Source organism: Cyphomyrmex costatus, unplaced genomic scaffold (genome assembly GCF_001594065.2).
Source record: "Cyphomyrmex costatus isolate MS0001 unplaced genomic scaffold, Ccosl1.0 scaffold72, whole genome shotgun sequence".
In the NCBI taxonomy this organism is placed as follows: Eukaryota; Metazoa; Arthropoda; class Insecta; order Hymenoptera; family Formicidae; genus Cyphomyrmex; species Cyphomyrmex costatus.
Window position 1 is genome coordinate 2,501,558 of NW_017280289.1, and position 22,729 is coordinate 2,524,286.

Below are 22,729 nucleotides of genomic sequence, written 5' to 3' on the forward strand. Positions count from 1 at the left end.
GTAAAGCACTATTTTTTAATTAGTTTTAAGTTAAACATTTTTTTGTAAACCTTAATCTAATATATTATTTTAGAATTAAATATGTCAACAGGTTTATTTTATTTTATTTTATTTCTAGTTAATTTAAATTTGACTCTTACTTCGCCCTTTTATCGTTGTTGATTATTAAGAGTCTTTGTTAATTTTCAATTTAATTGTTATTAATAATGTTTATTTTAAAATCAAAGAATTCAGAGATATATATATCACATTGTACATACAATTAATGTTCATTTTATTACTGCAATGATTTATTAGAAAAACTTTGATAATAAATAAGCTGTAGAATATATGTACATATTAATTGGCACAATAAAAATAATACATTATTAAATTAATAATTAAGTCACTAAATTCTTCAGAAATATATATATATATATATATAAAATAATTATAAAATCTCTCTCTGCTTATATAATTTTAAACTTTTATAACTTCATCACATGCTCAGTTACACGATTTTTGTAAACTTGTTCAGATGTCAAATATAGCCATAGTAAATACGAGGTGAACTTCCACTATCTGCGCTCTTTCTTATCCATGGATTTTTAACATTTTATTTATTAAGACTATTTTTATAACTTTTGTTTTTTCTACGTAATTAAATTAGTAAAAAAAAACATTAGCATTACAATAAAGTTCAACATATATAAAAAGTAATGTACTTATAAAAATTTTTCTAACTAACAAATGGATTTCTTGGCCAATCCATTAAACAAAACTCAAGATATTACTCTACAAAACTGTATTTATACTATAGAATGATATTTTAGTTTGTACACGTAACAATTGGAAAAATACTCAGAAATAATGATTATAAAAATAAACTAAAATAAATTCTTCTTCATCTCTTTCAAAGAAACAATGTTATAAGGTAAATGTACCGGTTATTGGACAGTTAAGGAATTGCACGACAAAATCATTTTATTTGAACTTTAGAAACATTAAAATTTTAGTTTATTACACATGCTTAATAAGAATGGATGTTTTCTGAAACTAAATCCATTATCGAATATGTTATTTGCGTTTATTATAAATTGTATTTAGTCATAAATGTAATATGATTCAAATGTCCTAATTATTGGACAAAAAATGTGACGTGTCTCTGTGTCCACAAAAGTATGACCCAATTATTGGACAAATAATAAGCAATTATAGAAGAGAATCGCATTTTACTTACTTATCAATCAAGATCGTACAAAAAAGCTTATCGAAATCGTAATTAATGAAGTTTTATATAAAGTTTTATATGTAATATATACAAAATATGTTTTTTAATCATTCAGTAGACAGGTACGCTAAGGAATGTCCAATAATTGATACACGCATATATGTGAATGTCCTAATAAATGGACGATTGTCCATAAACGAAATTTTTTTTTACAAAAGTATCATTTTTAATATGAATAAATTATATAATACTTAATTTCTAAATAATATGAAAAATTGCTTAAAAATTTATTTAGAGTAACACATATCATCAAAAGCTTAATATTTAAAATTGTCATAATTTGTCCAACAATTGGGTCATGTCCACGAAGTGGTACATTTACCTTATACAGGGACGAGAATTATAAAAGTTTAAAGCTACTCAAGCATATTATAATTATTCTGTGTATGTGTGTGTACACACAAAAAATACAAAAAAATATTATAAATATATAAAATAAAAAATATTTCAAAGTAGAAGATGGACACACTCGTGTCTCTGTGAAGTTGCATCTCAACTTCAAAAATCGGAAATTTTGATAACAGTACTATTTGCACCCGCAATAGTTCTATAGTTCCTGATATTCCTGATAGGTTTCACTAATAGTTGATTTAGACCAAAATTTAAAAAAAACATAAAAAATCGATTTTTTTTCTTCATGCATTCATTTGCTCATCGTTTGCTCGCGAATGCTCAGTTGGAATTTTCGTTTGCTCACCCACAGTTCAAAAGATACAAGAAAATTAAGTTTTGGTATCGAATTAAAAAATCATTTTTTTTTGCATCCGTTTATTCATCGTTTGCTCACAAATATTTTGAACTAAGGGTGAGCAAACGAAAATTCCAACTGAGCATTCGTGAGCAAACGATGAACAAACGAATGCATGAAGAAAAAAAAATCGATTTTTTAATATTGGGGGGTCAGCTTCACACGGGTTAAAATTTGGGAAAGTCGATTTTCTTGACGGAATCTTACAGTACTCGAAGAGTACTACAGTTCCTAATAGATTATAACAATAGTTTCGGCCGTTAAATATTTTTAAATAAATGTTTTTAAGAAAAGTGCTAGCACCTCAAATTTCAAAATAATTAATTTTAAGATTCCGTCAAGAAAATCGACTTTCTCGAATCTTACAGTGCTACGCGAAGTTAGCACCGCATATTTTCATTCTTTAAAAATTTTGGTCTAAATTAACGGTACTGTTATCAAAACTTCTGATTTTTGAAGTTGAGGTGCTAACTTCACAGAGATCACACTCGTAGAATGATTGAAATAATTCTTAAATATCCATGAAAAGACAAAAAGCTGACGTATATCTATTAAAAGCGTCCATACATTATAGTGCGTGACGCAGGCGCCATTTATCAGCAAAATATCGCGTCGGGTTTGGTCCTAATATTTCTTGATCACGAGATAGGAGGAAAAATGTGAGCATTTAGGTCTACGCTTTTTACGTGAAGGCGAGAGAGGAGGTCCTTCTTTCTCATTTAACATTTACATCTCACACCAAAAAATATTTTTTGTTATGTGCCCGTACGCGAAGCGGGTGATCGTAATTCAGCAAAACACACTTGCTTCAACCGGAAGGCTTTACTTTCCTAGGAATTATTCTCGAGGGAACTCCGCACTGTGTACAATACTTCTTTTTTCTTTGTCTCGTTTCTCTTCCTCTCTCTCTCTCTTCGTTCTGCATAGATGTATATGTGTGTATACAGCATTGTATTTGAGTATGAAACAAATGAGGATAATTTTGAAATAAACATCTCTCGATGAAAAATCATTATTAATAATTATAAAGAAACAAATCATCTTTCTCAAATAGTAATTATTAAAAAAATCGAATTATATCAAACTTCTTTATTGATGGATTGTTTATTTTCATTGCCGTAAATAAAATATTAGTTTATATATTTTAGAATTTTAATCGGTGAGCATTATACTTTATCGAAAGAGAGAAAAGCTATATAAAAATATAGAGTAACTAATCCAACATAATATGTAATTATACTTTCTAAGATATTTTCTTTCTATTTAAAATAATTAATATTTACAATATACTAAATCAAAACATACGTTTTAAAATTTATAATTTAAAACAGCATTATTTTTATACTATTCGTTTCTTTACTCATAAGTCGAGTTATTTTAACATTAAGAATATTAAATATAATTTAACACAAGATATTCAAATAATACAATTATATTATGTTAAATTAACACTTGAGTACATTAAAAATTCAATACAAAATTTCAACAAAAATCAGTTTTAATACAAAATATTATGATTGCGTAACATATAATGAAAGATAAAAAGTAATAATATAAGACGTCTATTAAACTGGCATAGCCACTTCAGCACAATCAAACGCGACTAATAACACATTTTTTTGCTAATTTCTTGCTCTATTCCTGATTTTTTGCTCCAGCCGATTCGTTAAAACTCATGGCTGTGCTAGCTTAAGACTAAAGTTAGCACAGCCACAAAGAAAAATAGCAGCAAATGAAAAATCAAGTACATGTTCTTGAAGGGCTATTTTTTTGCTAATTCTTTGCTCTATTCTCGATTTTTTTTATTCACTGTTTATGTCAAAAATTTTTTGACGTAAACGGTGAGCAAAAAAATCGGATTCTGGATATTCTTAGAGCAAATAATTCTAAAAACATTTTGAAACTAAAATGAACCCGGCAATTAATTGCTTTAATGTACTTTACTCCTGTACGCGAGCCAGCAGTTACATTGTTGGTCGAATTTTTTGACATAAACGGTGAATAAAAAAAATCGAGGACAGAGCAAAAAATTAGCAAAAAAATAGCCCTTCAAGAATATGTACTTGATTTTTCATTTGCTGCTATTTTTTTTTGTGGCTGTGCTAACCTTAGTCTTAAGCTAGCACACAGCCATGGGTTTTAACGAATCGGTTGGAGCAAAAAAATCGCGAAAAAATAAAAAAAATTAGCAAAAAATAGCCTTTCAAGAATATGTATTTGATTTTTCATTTGTTGCTATTTTTCTTTGTGGCTGTGCTAACTTTAGTCTTAAGCTAGCACAGCCATGGGTTTTAACGAATCGGCTGGAGCAAAAAAGTCGGGAATAGAGCAAAAAATTAGCAAAAAAAATGTGTTATTGATCGCGTTTGATTGTGCTGAAGTGGCTGTGCCAACTTAATAGACGTTAAGATAAGGTAATAAGTATAATTGTGCATAGAACTATTTAGTTCTGTTGCTTTCCTTTAATATATGAAAGGTTTTGAATGAAAGTGCTGTATGCTATTCTATACGGCAAGATCGGAAAATTGCCGATAGAAAATTGTGTATCTACTTTACTGTGTATCTCTCTCTTTAATAAAAGTTTACCTCCATAAATGTTAAGTAAAAATAAAATTAATCAAAGCAATGTTGTATACGTCTTCACTATTATTGCATAAAAAAAATTAAAAAAGTTTTCCAATTTTCATAATGCTGTAGTTTACACCTTTGTTGTTCACACTTCTTTCCTTCGACTTATATTTTTTTATTTTTCAACCTTGTCACGGTGAGTCGTCTCTAATATCCTTTCAATGTTCATATTTTCCTACTTCTTTTTCCTTTATTTTTAATATTCATAAATTATTTTGCGCAACTGCTTTTTTTCACTTTAATATCACATAATTACTATATATATAAAAATTACTATATATATAAAAGAAAAGTTTTTATCATACCTATAAAATATTTAATTGCATAAGCATATCTTTACGATTTATTATCGTCAGTCAAGCAAATAAACATCTACAATAGGCCCATTCGAGTGAAAGCGGCTAATTTGCTCTCTAAACAAATGAATATATAAAATATTGTTACTTATAGATCCAACCAATCACATTCAATCGCTTGGCGAACAGGCTAACAGCTTTGTTCGGCTTGAATGCGCCCATTGTTTGCAGGATTTTTAAGATGCTGTTTAGCACCAATAACATTAAAATGCTTGTCAATTTAATTTGTAACATTACTACTCCAGTTTTAGTTTAGAACTGTGTTGCAAGATCGACAAATAATCGGGAAAAACAGTTTCCTTGAATTAAAAATTGTGTAAATTCACAAGAAATATTATTAGACACAAGAAATCGCCTTAACCGAATATGGTATTTTCCCTACCTCCTTTTTTATCGATATATTATTTGATTTCATTATAATATAATATTATATTTTATATTCACAAATACAGTATAGGTTAAGTGGTTACACTTATAAAAAATTTAAAAAAGTGATGACGTTTATGTATTTTATAATGTAAAATTTATCAAATTATAATGCAAATTCTTTATCTCTCTTTCTCTCCCTCCCTCTCTTTCTAACTTTTCCGATATATAATACTTAACGACACAATTCTTAATTCAATGAACTCTTAACAGTTACAAAGTTTCGGCATTATGGCAATCCCCGTGTTTAAGTACACATCACTCAAGAGTGTCGGTTACATTAAACCTACGATCGGAGATCGGAGTAAGCTATCACTTGCGAAAATCCTACCAATAAAAATCCTTCCAGAGTTCAGATTCTTCTTTTAACATTACACGACATTGTTAAGGAAAAGAAAGAAAGTAATATCATAAAATAATATCATAATATCGGGATGAAATTGCTTTGAATAAGGTTGTAAATAATTTCCAATATTTTAAGAAAAAATAATAACCGACTCCTATGGGATACGAGAATTTAGTAGCAAAATTAATTAATATTTTACCGAACACACATAAGCAATAATGATCACATTTTCTTTTTTTAAAAGAATTTCATTGCATAAAAAAGTTTTTCTCTTTTACAATAAAAAATACTTTTTCTCAAAGGAAACAAGGTATAAAGAAATATGAGATCTTACGTATATAAGAGATAGATAAATAAAATGTTAATTCAAGCATGGCGTCTACTATTACTACTACTAACACACACACACACACCATACATACACTTTGTTTGCGCCTCATAATGCTTCCCTGGAACGAAAGGAGGCGTAAGTGACAATTTTGCATCTTAAATGCGTTCGTCGGCTCCGCTTCTACCGTTTATTACCTAAACAGCTTATGATTTTATATTAAGATATTCCCCATCTTAATTCTTACGAAGTAATTTTACGTGACTTCATAACGTACATCCGAAAATATAAGCGTGTTTACCTACTCGGTATGTATATAATTATAAGCGGTGCAAGTAATTAAAATTGTAATAATTATAATATTATAGATTCCTGGATTTCTTTTTTAATAAATGCTATATTTTAATACACTCTTTTGAAATTTGCTTATTTTTTAGAGGACAGGATAAGTGATGCTTTAATTTTGCTGTTGAGTGTATATATATATATAATTTATTTTTAAATTTAAAGGACAAATATTCTTTATAAATATTTCATGTATAATTCATGTTACTGAATTGTATGCTGCAATTGGATAAACCGTATATTTTTATTTTGCGTTTTTCTTTGCTTAAGAGATCGATTAAAGCACATTCGGAACATTCTAGTCGTAAATACGGATTCGATACGTTACGGACGACGGATCACATTTAAACGAAGATCAGGGAAAAAAAAATAAAAGACTTCGACGTTCCAGAATCTCGCCAATAAAGATTGCTCCGAATTCTTCCTTTAACGTAGAGACGAAGGCAAGGGAAAAGAAGGAAATCAAGGAGGCTCTCATGCCGTCGGTTTATACGGAAAAGAAAATAGGTTTCACGAAGCTTTCACTCTCCATCTTCGGCTCTCGCTCCTTGCATCTCAACCTTAGAACTTTCCTCCTAATTTTTGTGTGGCACTCGATGGCGCGCTGCCTCGAGAAACGAGAAACTCGAGTTTTCCATAAAAATTCTACCTCGCTAAATTCTAATTTATCCGTGAGCCACGGGCGATCAAGCATATCGAAGTCGGAGACAGTTCAGGGATAAAATAAATGAGTAAATAACTCGACTCTTCGAGGAAGAACAAGCAGTAAAAAAAAATTGCAAATGAGAATTACTCCAAACTATTGCGTCCTTCATAAAATCACTCTGAGGCAAAAAAAAAAGCATGAAAGTCGATGAAGAAACTACTGCATCGTCAACTGGCCGGTATTGACACGGAAAATACGAATAGAGAATTTCAATTTCAAGCCTTCGTCATGTTTCCGTTCCAGCCGATCCGGCCACTTCCGGTCGCAGAGTTTTTCCCCTCAAGCGTTTCACACTCGTTTAAACTGAAATTTTACGCCTCCTGCACGATACCACCACCCTGTTTCCAGCTACCCTCGAAAAAAAATTTTGTGGCCTACGAAACGACGTGTTAAGGAGACACAAATCTCGAATATCCGAGAGTTTCAGCCAGTCGCTACCCTCCGACCCTCGTCACCGAAATTTTCCGACCGCAACGTCCAGACCCTCCTCGCTTTGTTTCCAGCAGAATTTTTTACGACCCTCGCAAGCGATGAAAAAAAAGAACGAGTGAATTATGTATGCGGAATAAATAATCGTGGCTGAAAAAAAATTGGGCGATGACGCACGAAGATACGTGCCGCTGGAGCGAAAGAGCCGGGTCTATGGAAATGTTACGAACAATGTTGTTACGCGAAACTATTAAGAGTTAGTGTAGTGGATAGGTCCAGGATATATAAGGTGTCCGGAAAATCGAGGTCAATATTTCGGGAGTCAAAAAGGAGGAAAAAAGCTATATAAACATAGGTCCGGAAATATGTAAGTCGTTTCCGAGTTATAACCACTTTTATGTTAAAAAATTGAAATTTATTTTTCATAATTACAATCATAATTTATTTCACAGTGTTTCAACATAAATAACTACATGTTTTATTTTAAATTTCTTTTTACTCTTTATTTTTCAATTTTCCGGTATTTGTAAATATAGTTACTGCATTATTTTTAGATAAACAGAGGTTAAATACGAATTAAATGAAGTTTAACAGATTAAATGAAATGTTCAAAATGACCATGTTTATATAGCTTTATTTCCTCCTTTTTGGCTCCCGAATCACTGGCTTCACGAAGTATTGACCTCGATTTTCCGGACACCCTATATATTGTCACGCTGAGCTCAAACTGGTTCCAAGCCGAACTACTGTCAGCATTCTCCCTAAGCAAAATTCGAGCTAAATTTGAACAAAGATACGGGGTATACAGAAGGACTTTTTCGTCCATTTTTCGCGATAATATTTATATTTCTGAATAGTACATATTAAATATTTAAAGATTGTGCTTGTACTCTTAAGCAACAATCATGATACAATATAATGCAGTTATAAGCACATCACTGCAAAAATATATTGTTTACTTTAATTAAAATTAAAAAACTAATGGAATCATTCGAGTTTAATTATATAAAAATAAAAGTAACAGAAAACGAAAAAGTAATTGTATTTTTATATATCTTACAATTTAAGATTATTCTGTAAAGATTATGAAGTAATTGTTTTACAATTCCTTATCGCGTTACGAAAACTGTGTCGCACAGTAATACTCTGGATAAACAAATTTCCGGTCTCGAAATCATGGATTCGAACTGAATACAAATGCAATTATATAAATGCAATTTAGTCACGCCAAATAAATAACGGTATTAGCTCACAAGTCTCGCGCACCAGAAATGGCAGTTCCTCATTCGACGAAACATTTACAGAATTCTCCGAAGTATAATTAAAACATCGTTCTCTCCCCATCGACGATGATTACGTTTCACGCAACTCGACGCAATTTCCAGCGCTGACGGAACAACGGTTTGTAAAGGAAAGAAAAAGAGGGGAAAAAAAATATGAGCCGGGAATAACACTTTTTCCGATCCATTAACCTCGTCGATCGGACGGGGCACGTCACATCGAGTACGCTTTCATTATCATCGATAATATTGTCATCGCAAATACTTGCCCACAACGCGCATATGGATTAATAAAGTCCGTTTCGCCGTGATGAAACGATTTGTACGGTGGCGCATTCGCGTCTAATTATTGTGAAATATATCGCAAAATTTTTGACGCAACGAAACGAACTGACAGAAAGAAAAAAAAAAAAAAAAACGACAGCAGCTAGAAATTATTTTTACAGTTGGTTAATACTCAATACCAGCTGGTGCGCGTATTTTCATTTAGTAAAAACCGTGTGTGTGCCGTACACACGTATGCCCACTGTCTCGCTTCGCGTACCGCCGGCCAATAACGGCCAGCATTACGCGGGATAGCGATTCGTTAAAGTAATAGGCGATTTATTGTCGCCCAATTATCATAATTGATTTATCATGTCGATACGACGGAGCGAGCGATTTGGCGAACGAGATAAAGCCTCACCCCCGAACGCTTCACCGTTCGGTCATTAATATATCGTTAATGCGAGGGGGGGGGGAGCTAAATCAGGCGAGAAAGTACCCGCGGGACGGCATGCTCTCGTGTCGTGGCGGCCGTTTTTCATCGGCAAATTATGAAAAATCGTCCTCGGGTATCGCAGCGAGGCTTAATTCCATTACGCCGCGCGTCTGGGACCACTCCGCTTTTTAACGCGAGCACGAGCTTAGTCCCCGCGTTAAATAAATGCGCTCGTCGTGCGCGATCACCGCGTTTATTCTGATCGCCGGACATATAGCTGCGCGTTTACATACGACCGTTCGACCGTGATACTTCTCGGTTCGTTGAATAACATATTTGACGATTTACAACTGGATACTGGCCGCGCGGTGCACCTGGTCATGCGACAAAAATCCAGTTCGATTTTATCGGTATTTAGATACCTGCCGTAATCATTAATACTAATCTACCAACAAACCGAGATAATTATACAGAGACGTTACTGCGTAACGATGGATTCATGGTCTCTAAAATCTTTTTTAACAATTTCAACGACAACGATATATTAAATTATTGAACACAATTTTTTAATCCACATTCATTACATCTATATATTCACTTTTTCAACGTTTCAATGGCTTGTTTTTTTTTTTTTCAGGTGAACATATTAAAATCAAAATTTTTTACAGGGAAAAATAGTTTTGCTGAAATATCTAAAAATTTAATTAGATACGGATATCTATAGAAAAATAATTTTATTAGAGTATCAAAATTAATATGTGAAACGTTTAAATGTAATGATAATGATACTATAAATGTTTTTAACGTTTCAGTAATCAGTTTAAATATCCTATATAATTAGTCTGATAGTTTAAACAAAAATATTTTCTGTACTTAAACAAAATTTTAAATAATATTCAATTAAAGACCGTTTAATGTAACGACATAACTAATACGAATACAAAGCCTGTAATAGTCCAGCTTGGATCTTAATTGTTTATACATATATAATTTCGCGTAAATTTATATATAAGCAACTAAGATCCAAGCTAGACTGTTATAGGCTTTGTATTCGTAAAATTTTAAATACTCAGTAAAACCATCCTTTCCGTGTAGTAATTTGTGTTATTATCGATAACAAGCAATCACACGAGAAAGTGTAACATTTCCGTTATATTTGTCGTTAGCATCATGACAAGATCCAACGTCTATTTCCTAAGGGATTCACATCGCAGTGATTAAGGCCACTTTCACCGATGTCTTCGTCGGTATAACTCGGATGTGTCCACGGAGCTATTATCCGTTGAAATTTCGCGAGAAACTAGGAACTTGCCGGTTTACGAGGGTCTCATATGTAACTAAGTTGGGCACGCCAGAGGATAGCAAATAATCCAATCAGGTCTCGTCGTTCGATGAGAAAATTCTGCTACCATGTCATATTTCTCATACACATACTAGTTTACAGAATAAAAATAAGGAGACGAGTAATTTTGAAGGAGGCAATTTATAATGTTTATTGCTATAAATAAAATTATTTATATAATACATATCTAATATTGTTAATAATTATCATAAAGTATCATTGAACAATGATAACATTAGTTTACAAAATTTTTTTTTCAGTTACTCTGGACTGGACTACGTGTGTCTTATAGAAGAATTTTGGATGCTAAAAACGATGCCGCAGGTGGAAAAACTTCTAGCATATCAGATTTCCAACATAATTGAGGTTCAATAGTTAAAAAATCGTTTTCTTACTATATCTGACATTTTTTTTATAAAGAAGATTAATGTTATCTTGAAATTTCGATCAGGTGTCATGAATGTATTGTTCACCCCTATGGATTTTTTTTATTTCAATACCTTATTTTTTAGCCATGTTATGAACGATTGAAAATAGGAAATTTTGAATATAGGGACTTCGTCCCAATATATGTGTGATTCAAAACAACAACGACACGCATACACACCACATAGAGAGAGAGGGGAGAGAGAGGGGAGAGGGAGAGAGAAAGTTGTTTTATGAAAGATATAGGTCTGTTCTTTCTGACTGAACTTTTGCATTAGTTCATCTTTCTTCCTTTCTTCTCCAGAAGAAGAGAAAAGAATAACAGACGAGCTGGTGCAAAAGTTCAACCAAAATGAACAGGCTTATGTTGCATATTACAAATTGCATTTTTTTTTTAAAGCTACTATGTATAATATTTTTATTACACCAGTGTATTAGTCTCATCATTCTGTGTATAAAAGTATTATAAAGTACAGTTATCAAAATGTGACCTTAAGAAATTAATCCGCATATAACGGAGTCTCTATATTCGAAATAATTCCTATATTTAATCATTCATAACAAGGCTAAAAAATAAGATATTAAAATTTAAAAAAAATGCATTTTAGGGGATAACATTAATCTTCTTTATAAAAAAAGAAATGTTGAATATCGCAAAAAAAACTTTTTAAGTATTGATCTCAATTATCTTATTGTTAGAAATCTAACGTGCTGGAATATTTTCGTTTGTGGCATATTTTCGTTTTCAGCATCCAAAAATCTATAAGACACACGTACTCCAGTCCAAAGTAATTTTTTGCTGTAATCTAGTGTATTAATAACAGTGTCATTAAAAATAATACAATTATTCAGTTTACTCTTAATATATAATCTATGAAACGTTTGTAGGTACAAAAATAATTTTTATGTATATTATACCATCATTGTTATATAATATGTTCTCTCTATCCAATTGTAAATAAAACTGTAAAATAATCTTCGTAAAATAAATTAGAAATAACCATTTCTTCCTTCAATCCCCCGTGACCTAATTCAGTGACTATTACCCGCTTAGCTCGTGCTTCAACCTGATTTTGCGTTTCTTTTCCTCTACATCCGCTTTTCCCTCATTTTATCCTTTCTATCTCTTCTATTACGGACTTCATTGACACCCTTTAGCTATCGAGAAATCGCGAGAGAGTAATTTCCCGTGATTAATAACCTTCTTTCCCTGATTTTCTTCGTTCGAAGAAACGGCAAGAAGAACCGAAAGGACGACGGAGATTCACGCGCAATATATCACTACGGGTCAACGATTATCGGAATCTCGTTCTTTCCTTATTAGTCTACTATTTTGAGAAAAAAAAAAGAAATAAATAATAAAGCGAGAGAAGATTTTCGAATTAATACAGATAACACAGCAATTCTCTTTCATTTGAGCAATTTCTACATGTACTTTAGCGTAATAATTATGCAATTGAATAAATTACTATACCGAGTGATTAATTTACGCGAACGTTATATACTGGTTAACTGATTGAAACGCCAACAAACACATTTACTACATAATTGCTCGAGTACCCGAGCTCAATTTCAATGTTATTTCTGTCGCACAGGAAACAGTGTAATGTTTTATTGCGAAGATGGTAACGTCGAAATTTAATTTAACGTCGCTTCCGATATCGTCTATAAATTCATAATACCTATTTGCCTTCTATTCGTATCGTTCTTTTGCGTTCTATAAACATTTTGTATGCATGCAGTGAGATGTAATCACTATCATTATAAAATATAAATATTGTATCAAGTGTATTATCTTTGTTAACATCTAAAATAATAAATTGTTTTTCATATTTATGTTTTTGTTCTTAAAATTAAACACGGTTATTCAATTTAGTCCATTAGCTCTTTCTTTATTCATTTTTTCAGTTTATAATTTTCTGAGTTTATACAAGGTGATTCATTTAAAACAGGTCACCTGAATAACTCGCTTGTTTTTAACAATAGAAAGAAAAGTATCAAACAAAAGTTGCTTGATTTCGAGGGCACATAATGTGATGTCAATAATTGCTTTGTAAGTGTAGGCGTAAAGGATAGGCGCAAAGATCAAATCTGCTTTTTTAAATGGAATGATATGTTTTTTTTATTTACATTCTGATAGAGCATTTTAAGACGTGACCTGTTTTAAATGCCTCACTCTGTATATATTAAATTTATTTAAAATAATATACATGTTACAAAAAGAGAGAGAGAGAGAGAGAGAGAGAGAGAGAGAGCTGTTTATAGTTATAAAATCGTGATCAAATATTTTAAAGTTGCATTTTTCAATTTAATCATCGTTACACTCAAATACTCAATCAACATTCGAAAATATGTGAATATATTTACATTTAAGTAAAGCGTAATTATTTCAACTGATTAAACATACTCAATAAACATGGAAAGAGCTGAAAATGAAGGCTCCTTTGAGCCTCTGAATTCCTTTCTATGATTTAATCGGCCACAGCGAGCGAAGCGTAAATACATTAACATTAGCTCGTCGCGCGCGATCTTTTCCAGAGTGTGCCGAATAAGGGCAGGAGGCGTGCTTTGAGTGTACCAGTTTAATTCACGGAAAGTAGACTCTCTTTTTCCGTACACTTTGTCTACACCTTATAACGCAGTTCCGCGATAAGAAAAAGATTGCCAGGTGACAACTTTGCATCCTAATGCGCAAAACAAAGGCGGTAGTTTATTATCAAGTATCATAAGCATGAACTGAAAAGTTCGAAATCTTTATATTAAGGAGACTTTTATGTACAAAAGAATCTTATGTATTATCCACACTGATAATAATGTAAAATCTGCAATTGATAAGCAAAATCAAAGAGCTATGTACGTCAAATGCATTAAAAATCACTTTTAAATATACTATATATATATCATCAGATCAAATATACAATAAAAGAAAAATTTAAGAAGTTTACTTATTAATATGTATTTAAAGTTTTTGTATTATAATGAATGCGGTTCGAGAATAATGAGGAACATCCTTGTGCGAATAAAACTCTCGAAAAGAGAGGTTCTCGTTAATTTCACTTGTAAAGCCATTAATGCGTGTGATGTAAAACGTTATACTCGATACATTCAATATGTGGTATTTCATTTCTGTATACAATACGCCGAATAAATAGGAGCCATACAACAATTAAAATCGTAATAATGAAATTATCGATGCATTCGCAACCGCGATCATTGTTGCCGAAAATTTCGTTGCTGTACGTAATTAACGTGTGATACGATTTAGCGCGAGACGGCACGAAATTATTTCGTTCAATTAAAGGCAAGATTGCACTAATTGCGTCGAAAAATTTGCATTTACTACCGTTCGTTATTAGTGGTAGACGGCGGGTACGATCGGTATAAATTATCTCATTATTTTGAGTTCAAGCAGCTCATTTTCAACAACTTAATGTTACGAGTGCCTTAACAAGGGAAAATATGAAAAAGAGTATGCTCACAGAGCTCTGCTCATCTCTCTCACCGTAATCCAATTAACTTTATTTTCTCAAGTCCTCGACAGTGCACTCTGTAGTGGTACTCTATTAAAGCGCACTATATGTAACGCTCCTCTTCAAACGCGATCCTGTCGCCGCTAGCAGCTCGTTGCACTTGCGCGCGCGTGCCACGCTAGTAGCTACATTCCGTAAAGGACAAGCAGACGCAGAGATTACTGAACTCGAGAGGCCAAACTAACAACTTGAGTGCTCGCCAAGTCAACACTGATATCCGAGCGTTACCTCGGTAGAGGATCGTGATGTCTCCGTGATATTCTCAAAACCGATCGGCAAATATACACAAAGAAGTCTTCAAAAATTCTGACTAGAATTCGAAATAATGAGATCGTACTGTATATTCCATTTAGTATAAAATAATTTTTGGCCTGGGAATGTATAGAAGCCGCTTTACGCGCTTTATACACGCATGGCATAAATCGTCGTGGTTTATTCACAAATCTAATCCTAAGAGCTATACGACATCAACACGATATATTCTCAAAACGGACAGTGAGTAAAATCAATGAATGTACTGCACGGAGTCTGTAAAAGTTGCGATACGAAATAACAATCATGTATCTTCGATAAAACAATAATTATTTGGTTCGTAAATGCAATCATTCATTTTGCATACTATATATATATAATATAAAGTATAAAATGTTTAAGTTCATCGAACAATTTAATTACCGTTTTATCTTTAATGTATATCATTGTATACTATTATTATGACCTTGTTATTTCTATGTTTTAATAATTCTTTGTTTATATTTTTTACATAAATATTATAAACATGATAAATTATATTAAACAAAGTTGATAAAATAAGTTAATATATAGAATTATAAATTTTTTAGTAAAAACATGCAATTATACGATTATATTAAATTTAAAAGAGCATATATTCCTTGCATAGTGAGTTCTATACATTTCAAAATTGCTCTTGAATAAATATAACATCGTTCTTCGGTAATATTTCTTGTACGTAAATATTTTTTATGAACTTACAATATGATTGTTAGTCCTTATCAGGATATACTGCGAATACATAGAAAAATATTGAATCACAGTTTAATATCCTGTATAGATCAGTTTTTGCTCAAATATAATATACAAGTGAATCGATTCAACTTAAAATTCTGCAAATCCAACGAAGTCTCGCAGAAAGGAAAAATACACATAGGAAACACTACCGGTTCAATTGACGTCATGTGAATATATACTACGTACCACATATATCGAACAGTCACGCGATCGGTAACGTAGCTTCTTGTGTTACACGTATAACCGTTTGGTGAATTTTCCTCGCATCGAAATTCTGCGCAATCCGATTTTATTGACGCATAAACGTTACGCGACAGATACCAGTAAATCCCATAATACGCCATAAAGGCTGTCATCTATGGAACAGTTAATACTAATCCACTGTGTCGCTCCAACGTATCACCTTTAGAGGATGCACGACACAATCATCCCTATAACAATTATCCGCATCGCTCGTGCGTACGTATCGCGAAATCACGCTTGCACGATAAGAATGTGCATGCGAGTGCAGATTTTTGGATCACGTAAAGCTAGATAGGAACGTGCCAGAAATATCGACACGACGCGTCATTAAGGCCAGGATTGGTCGTATCAGTTTCCGACGCTCGAGCGATTATGCAAATGCGCGGGTGCTGCAGGCTCGACAATTATTTCGAATTAAATCCAGTCTTAATCGTGATTCGAATGCACGCAAAAGTGTAAAATCGAAAACGAAATGCCAACGACGCGGCGCACATGCTTTTGATCGGAGCGTATGATATAGGTGTGTGTATATATATATAATATATGTAATTTTATTTCCAATTGTCTTATTATCGAATAACGTTGTTTATTCCCATTATGTGCACGTATATATGAAATCGTTGGAGATTTATGTATCAAATAAGAGGCAAATATATATACGTTTACATGCAACATAATTTTAAATTCCATTCTTACGTCATAAATATTTCAGATTCAAAATCCGGAGAAGTAAATATGGAAAAATATCGAAGGATGGACCTCCCGTGACCTACCATCCGATGCTCGAGAGGCCGAATCCTGATTTTCCCCTTCACCATTCGCACGATTCGCACAAACGCTAATCACGTCATGGATTTCATCCTGCTTTCCGAACCATATTAGCCATATCATACGAAAGACAGCGAAATTCAGAACAATTATTAGACATGATTAAACTCGCGCAGTCCGACAGAAACGAACGATCGCGAAATGCAAATACCAGGGGATTATACGCCGGCACTATTTGTGATAATTCTACCGAGGCCACACGTCTCACCGCAAGATCTCTCCTTTAAGCAATACTCCGGGACGGGAAGTGCTTCATAATAATAATAATTATATCCACGCGTCTATTCGCGCGCATGACCGACGCGACGAACGTGCGGAAGGACGCCTAATGCGTGCAACCAAAGTGCCGACTGTGGGCGTTTACGCACTTACGGAAACATAAGTTACGAGAACGGAGGCTACGAGAGAGCTGCGTAAACTGTAGGATCATATACAGCGATACAGGCGAATTAACTGATGTACGTGCCGACTGGCCGCAGCCGATGTAATAGCTTAAGCCGTTTACACATCGTCGGCGTATGTAAACGCGTGCACTCCACCCGCGTCCATCTCAATGTCTCTCTATTCCCCCCCCCCCTCTCTCTCTCTCTCTCTCTCTCTCTCTCTCTGTCTCTCTCGCTTCCTTTTACAAAGGTATATGCATACGCGATACACGTATATGCTCGCATGCATTTCGCGGGTCAACGTACGCCATGGATGTGTGTATAGTTACTGAAACGAGTTATGAAAGGACATTTGACGATATGATATTTATATCGTATCTTGTATACATATATATATACGCACGCACTTCCCTCGTAAAAAAAAATTCCAGAATAGAAATGTTTTCAGACAACACCAGAGGAAGTGTTTTCAATAATGTTCTCGTTTTATCCGCTAATAATGAATTTATCAAATTATTCGCGATTTTATAAAGCTCCTATGGATATTTTTTTGCAAAAAAGCTACTGTGTCTACAATAGTCTACATCATTAAACGCCAACATTTGGTAAACGTCGTGTAAACAGTATCATGTTGTTTTCCGCTCAGATGAAGTAAACTACAATGTTCACGAATTGTTAGCATTTAGCGATGTATCAAGATGGAGATAATCCGCGAATCGCATAGCTTCTTTAAATTACTAACGAATTACATTTATTCCTTATAGTTTTAAAGAATCGGAAAAAATTCGAATCTTTTCAATTTTCCGCGGATTTTTTCGGATTTTTTCCCAAAGATGGAAAAATTTACGCGTGTTCGTAAAATATCTGTGCCATAAGGTATAGTATAGTCGACAGGAAATTTGGATAAGTTAACAGAAATTATTCTGAAATGGTATTAAAGGTTGAGGTCGCATAATGTACTGTATTCTGTTAAACGTATAAAACACAAAACATAGGTTGCGTTCAGCGGAAAAAGCAGCTTTGCAATTGTTGTAAAATTCTTAAACATGATTGTTTTATACATTTAGATTAACAAGAGAAAGAACTAAGAGCAAAATCAATCATATTAATAATTAAAGAATCTTACAACAGTTGCAAAGCTGCTTTCTCTGCTAAACGTAGCCATATTTTATATTGCTCCAATAGTGTACATTCTGTATGTTTGATTGAATATACTATACGACTCTAATCTTTGTATACAACTTCTATTAATTTATCCAAATTACCCCTTTTGTTACTAGAGGAAAGTTAGATTAGGTTTTACTATAAAAATAGAAGGAAAACTAAAAATTTTAATAAAAACATAATTTTCTAAATCACATTAATTTGATGAAGGACACTAAAAATAAAATAGCACGTCATTTAGATAGCAAAATAGCAATTTTTCAAAAAAAAAAAGACCAATATTTCCGGTTTTTTTTCATCAATTTGAAAAAAAAAAACAGTTTTTTTTAACTATATTATTTAATTATTCAATAATCATAAATAATATGAAAATAGAATATAATCGCACGCTCGGGGAAAGATATATCTTTGTCCGTGGCAGCGATGTGACAATCGGAAACCAGATTCAAGGCAGGAAGAGATTAAGCTTTAAGTACGAGAATAAATCTTTATGTAGTCCGCTTTACCGAAGATAAAAGCTCGACGTTTAGAAAGTAATAGAATTCGAGAAAGTCCGGCAGAGCTAGTTAACTCCTGAATTTATAATAAAGTCTAGATGAATAAAAGTGCGTTGTGATTTACTACTCGACTAAAGATAAATAATAAACTCTGCCTCATTCGATAATTGTTTTTCTTTCGCGCTTTGTAATTAAGTAAAAGAGGCACTTTTATTTTTACACGTATATATATTTGCTTCTTTTTTTTTCGTTTTCCTTCTTTTTTCTCCTATCACTTTAGAAAAATTATTCTTGAAGTTAATTAGTTAAAATTCTTTCAAATTAATTAGTTAAAATTCTTTCAAACGCAATCGTGAAGAACTTTAAACTTCGAAAGCGGGCGAAACGTAATGTAGAATAATACATAACAAGTTCGTTGAAATTAGTTTAAGAATTTCTATTTTCGCTAAGAATGCGTGATATATTTTTGTATTCAATTATACCAACCATCAGATCAAATTCTCTGGAGAATAAATTTACGAGAACGCGATAGAAACGGGATGATGTCGCGAAGAGCATACCGGCGCTTCGTCTCGCGACCATTTATATTATTTCGGATACAAGATGCACCGGATATCTCCGGGAAAATCCATTTCGGTTTCCAGTCACTCCAGACGATCTCTGGAGCACCGGCCCGAATCTCGTCGCCGCGCCGGAAGTCGTACGTTGTCGATCTGACGGATGGTGCCAATAGATCGCAGCCACCTTTAACGCGGCACATTTCTAAACCCCTTGACTTTACGAAGGGAGACGAATATCCATGAAAGAAAAAAAAAAAAAGAAACGTGAGCGAACGCCCGTCCGATGGGAGAGGAATGAGGAAAAACGAAACGAGAAGCGAAACTGTCGGATCGATGAATAAGCGAGACGACAGTGGCGAAGGAGCGCAGAACAAGACGCGTCGTACCGGAAATAAATTGCAAACCTCGTTGCCATAATCTTACTCGCGTTGCCCGCAAAAAGCTCGTGCAATACGGGGCTGCCAGTTCGTTCTTCCCGATCGTGCTACGCCGTTCCTATAAAGAAGGCTCATCAGTCTCGAGATAATGCCGAGCTTTTCTTATCATGAAAGTGGTTTCGCGTTACAGACAATAACTCGAAGATGACAGTAATACTGCTATTGATCGTATAACACAACGGTAAACTGAAAGATTAATGGACGCAAAAGCGTAATCCTGTTTGCAACGGGGATGCGAAGGCAGTTCCTAATTGGACCGTTGGGCGAAAAAGCGACATAAATAGGTAATAACATTCATGCGTTTTGGGGATTGTAACTCCTATTCTCCTCTTATATATTCATGCAGAATTATAGTACAAAAATAAAATTTTAGTCTTCTCTTCTTTATGACCTTTCTCTTCATGGTTATAAAAGAAATTACTGCAATAATCTTGCTCGATTTTGTATCAACTATTTTTCAAAATAAAAATATATTATATATTTCTGTAAAATATCACGCATAGTCTCCTATTTAAATGTCAAGCTTTCATATCCGTTTAATTATATTCACTTCTAATAACATGAATAATTATAGTGATATTTTATTTTGTCATTATAATTAGATGCTTGTCATGTTGACAAAACGTAAAGTACATTTGTAACGATAAAGTGATATAGTATCGCATAAAATGATAATACGAATTACATTACTGCAATATATTAACGCGTGACGGACTCGCGTAATTGAAACATTTAACACTCCATTACGGTAAATACGCGTACTTCGTAGCGAATTAGCTACTTGTAATTATGGTTTGTGTATACACACGGTTCCAATAAACTTTAATCTTCCCGCTTGACAAATATTACTTTGATACTGTAAACTTCATGCTCCACACATTCGTAGAATAATTTATACAGTTAGATTACGTAATAAGAATTTCTAATTGATCAGTTTATAAATTATATGCAAAGGATACAGTCTATAAATTACAAATATATGCATATTGATATATATTGACATATGTATACAGATATATATATATACATAAATACATATGTACATATAAATTGTATATACATATATAAAAATTATTTATAAGCAGCTTACTGTCTCTTCTAATTTTTTTAATTTCTTGCGCTTAGAATTTATTAATATTTTTAAGCTATCAGGAGACGCGGTAGTGTTCAAAAACTACTAGTTAATATATGAAAGATTAATAATAATATAGAGACTACAATCTCTTATCCCGAGCCATCAAAGTCCATTTTCCGCTCGAGCGATATTTGATCTGCGCGCGGGACGGTGAGGTGAGGGGGACAGCGGAAGGCGGAGGCGATTCGAAAATCGGCCGAAAGTTACATACACTGTATGTATGTTCACTTTGAACTGACACTTTTAATTAATAATAATATATCAGTTTTCGTGATAATATATTATTATTAGATAAAAAGGTTGTATAATCAAAACGTTTTAGTATTACTAACATGTTAAAACGTTTTAGTTATTTACCTGATATATAAAAATAGAAATATAGAATATAAAAATGTGTGAAAAATGGAGAGGCTTTATCACGAATATGTGCTTAAAGAAAATATACTTGCGAACGATATTTTCGCTATACGTGTTTACACATCAATAAATCAGAGATATAGCGAAAGTTTATACGTTGGCTTTCGCCGAATATCGGAATTTGCTTGTGATCATAATAACGGAAACGAGTTATATCCCTTCGAAAAGAGTCGTAAACCTGTAATACGTACGAATCTTCCGCATCGAATTCCGGAGAGATCGAAGTCGATAATCTTCTAAAGAGGATTATTTGATAGTCATCCTGCTGGCTGAGATTCCCTACAACTTTCCGCGGAAATTTATCGAAGGTATTATAAAGGATTCATGGATGGTGGTGCAAGCTCTCTTCATAGATTGTTGACCTTCGTGCATGCGGATTAGTATAGATGGTGCACTGAAGCTATAGCGCGAGGAAACTTGAGGGTTAAGAGGCTCGATGAAACTCGACGGCGATCTCTGTGATTTATATACCCTGTGATTCACTTACCTGAAAAAGAAATAAAACATTGATTAGTATATTAATAATAACATCTGTTTGTGCGTATTTAAATAAGAGAAAATATATTTTTTCCTTTCAAATATTACCAAATTTGATTGACATTATTTCACCATGCATTTAATAGCTATTACTAGACATTTTTTCAGTGTACTAGGCAAACAATCGCGCTATTATTAGGTGTACAAATTAGTTCGGTCCGTTTTTTGTGTTAAAAAATGCATTTATTTCAAAACAAATGAATGAACAGATCAATTAAAGTATTGTCTATCGCTACTACTTTTTCCCATTTCTCAAGCAATTTTCGAATTCCATCTCGAAAAAATGACTCGTCTTTGGAGGCGATTATCTTTTGGAAAACGGACCGAACTAATTTGTACTCCCAATACATATAAGCTAATCGGATCCTATATGGTCCATATAGTACTTAATATGCCTTACTCGCTGTTTATGGATAATTAGATGGTGAATTTAACAGATAGCCCTACTAAGCCGTACAGGTTTGATTGCATCAGTTTATTACTCAGTTTGTTCTATCAGTGTCAGTAAAGCAAAATGTAGAATGTCGTAGTTGTAATGTAATATTCCATACATAAGTAATTGCTGTTTATAAAACGGAAAGACATTATTAATCATTTATTAAATGATTTCGTGGTTTATTATATGATCTATGCTGTATA

At 33.0% G+C, this 22,729-nt stretch overlaps 1 protein-coding gene across 1 annotated transcript in view; it reads right to left on the reverse strand.

Moving 5' to 3' along the window:
- Nucleotides 1-22,729, reverse strand: part of rho-6 (serine protease rhomboid 6) — a 130,036-nt gene that overhangs the window by 63,011 nt on the left and 44,296 nt on the right. The window lies entirely within an intron of this gene.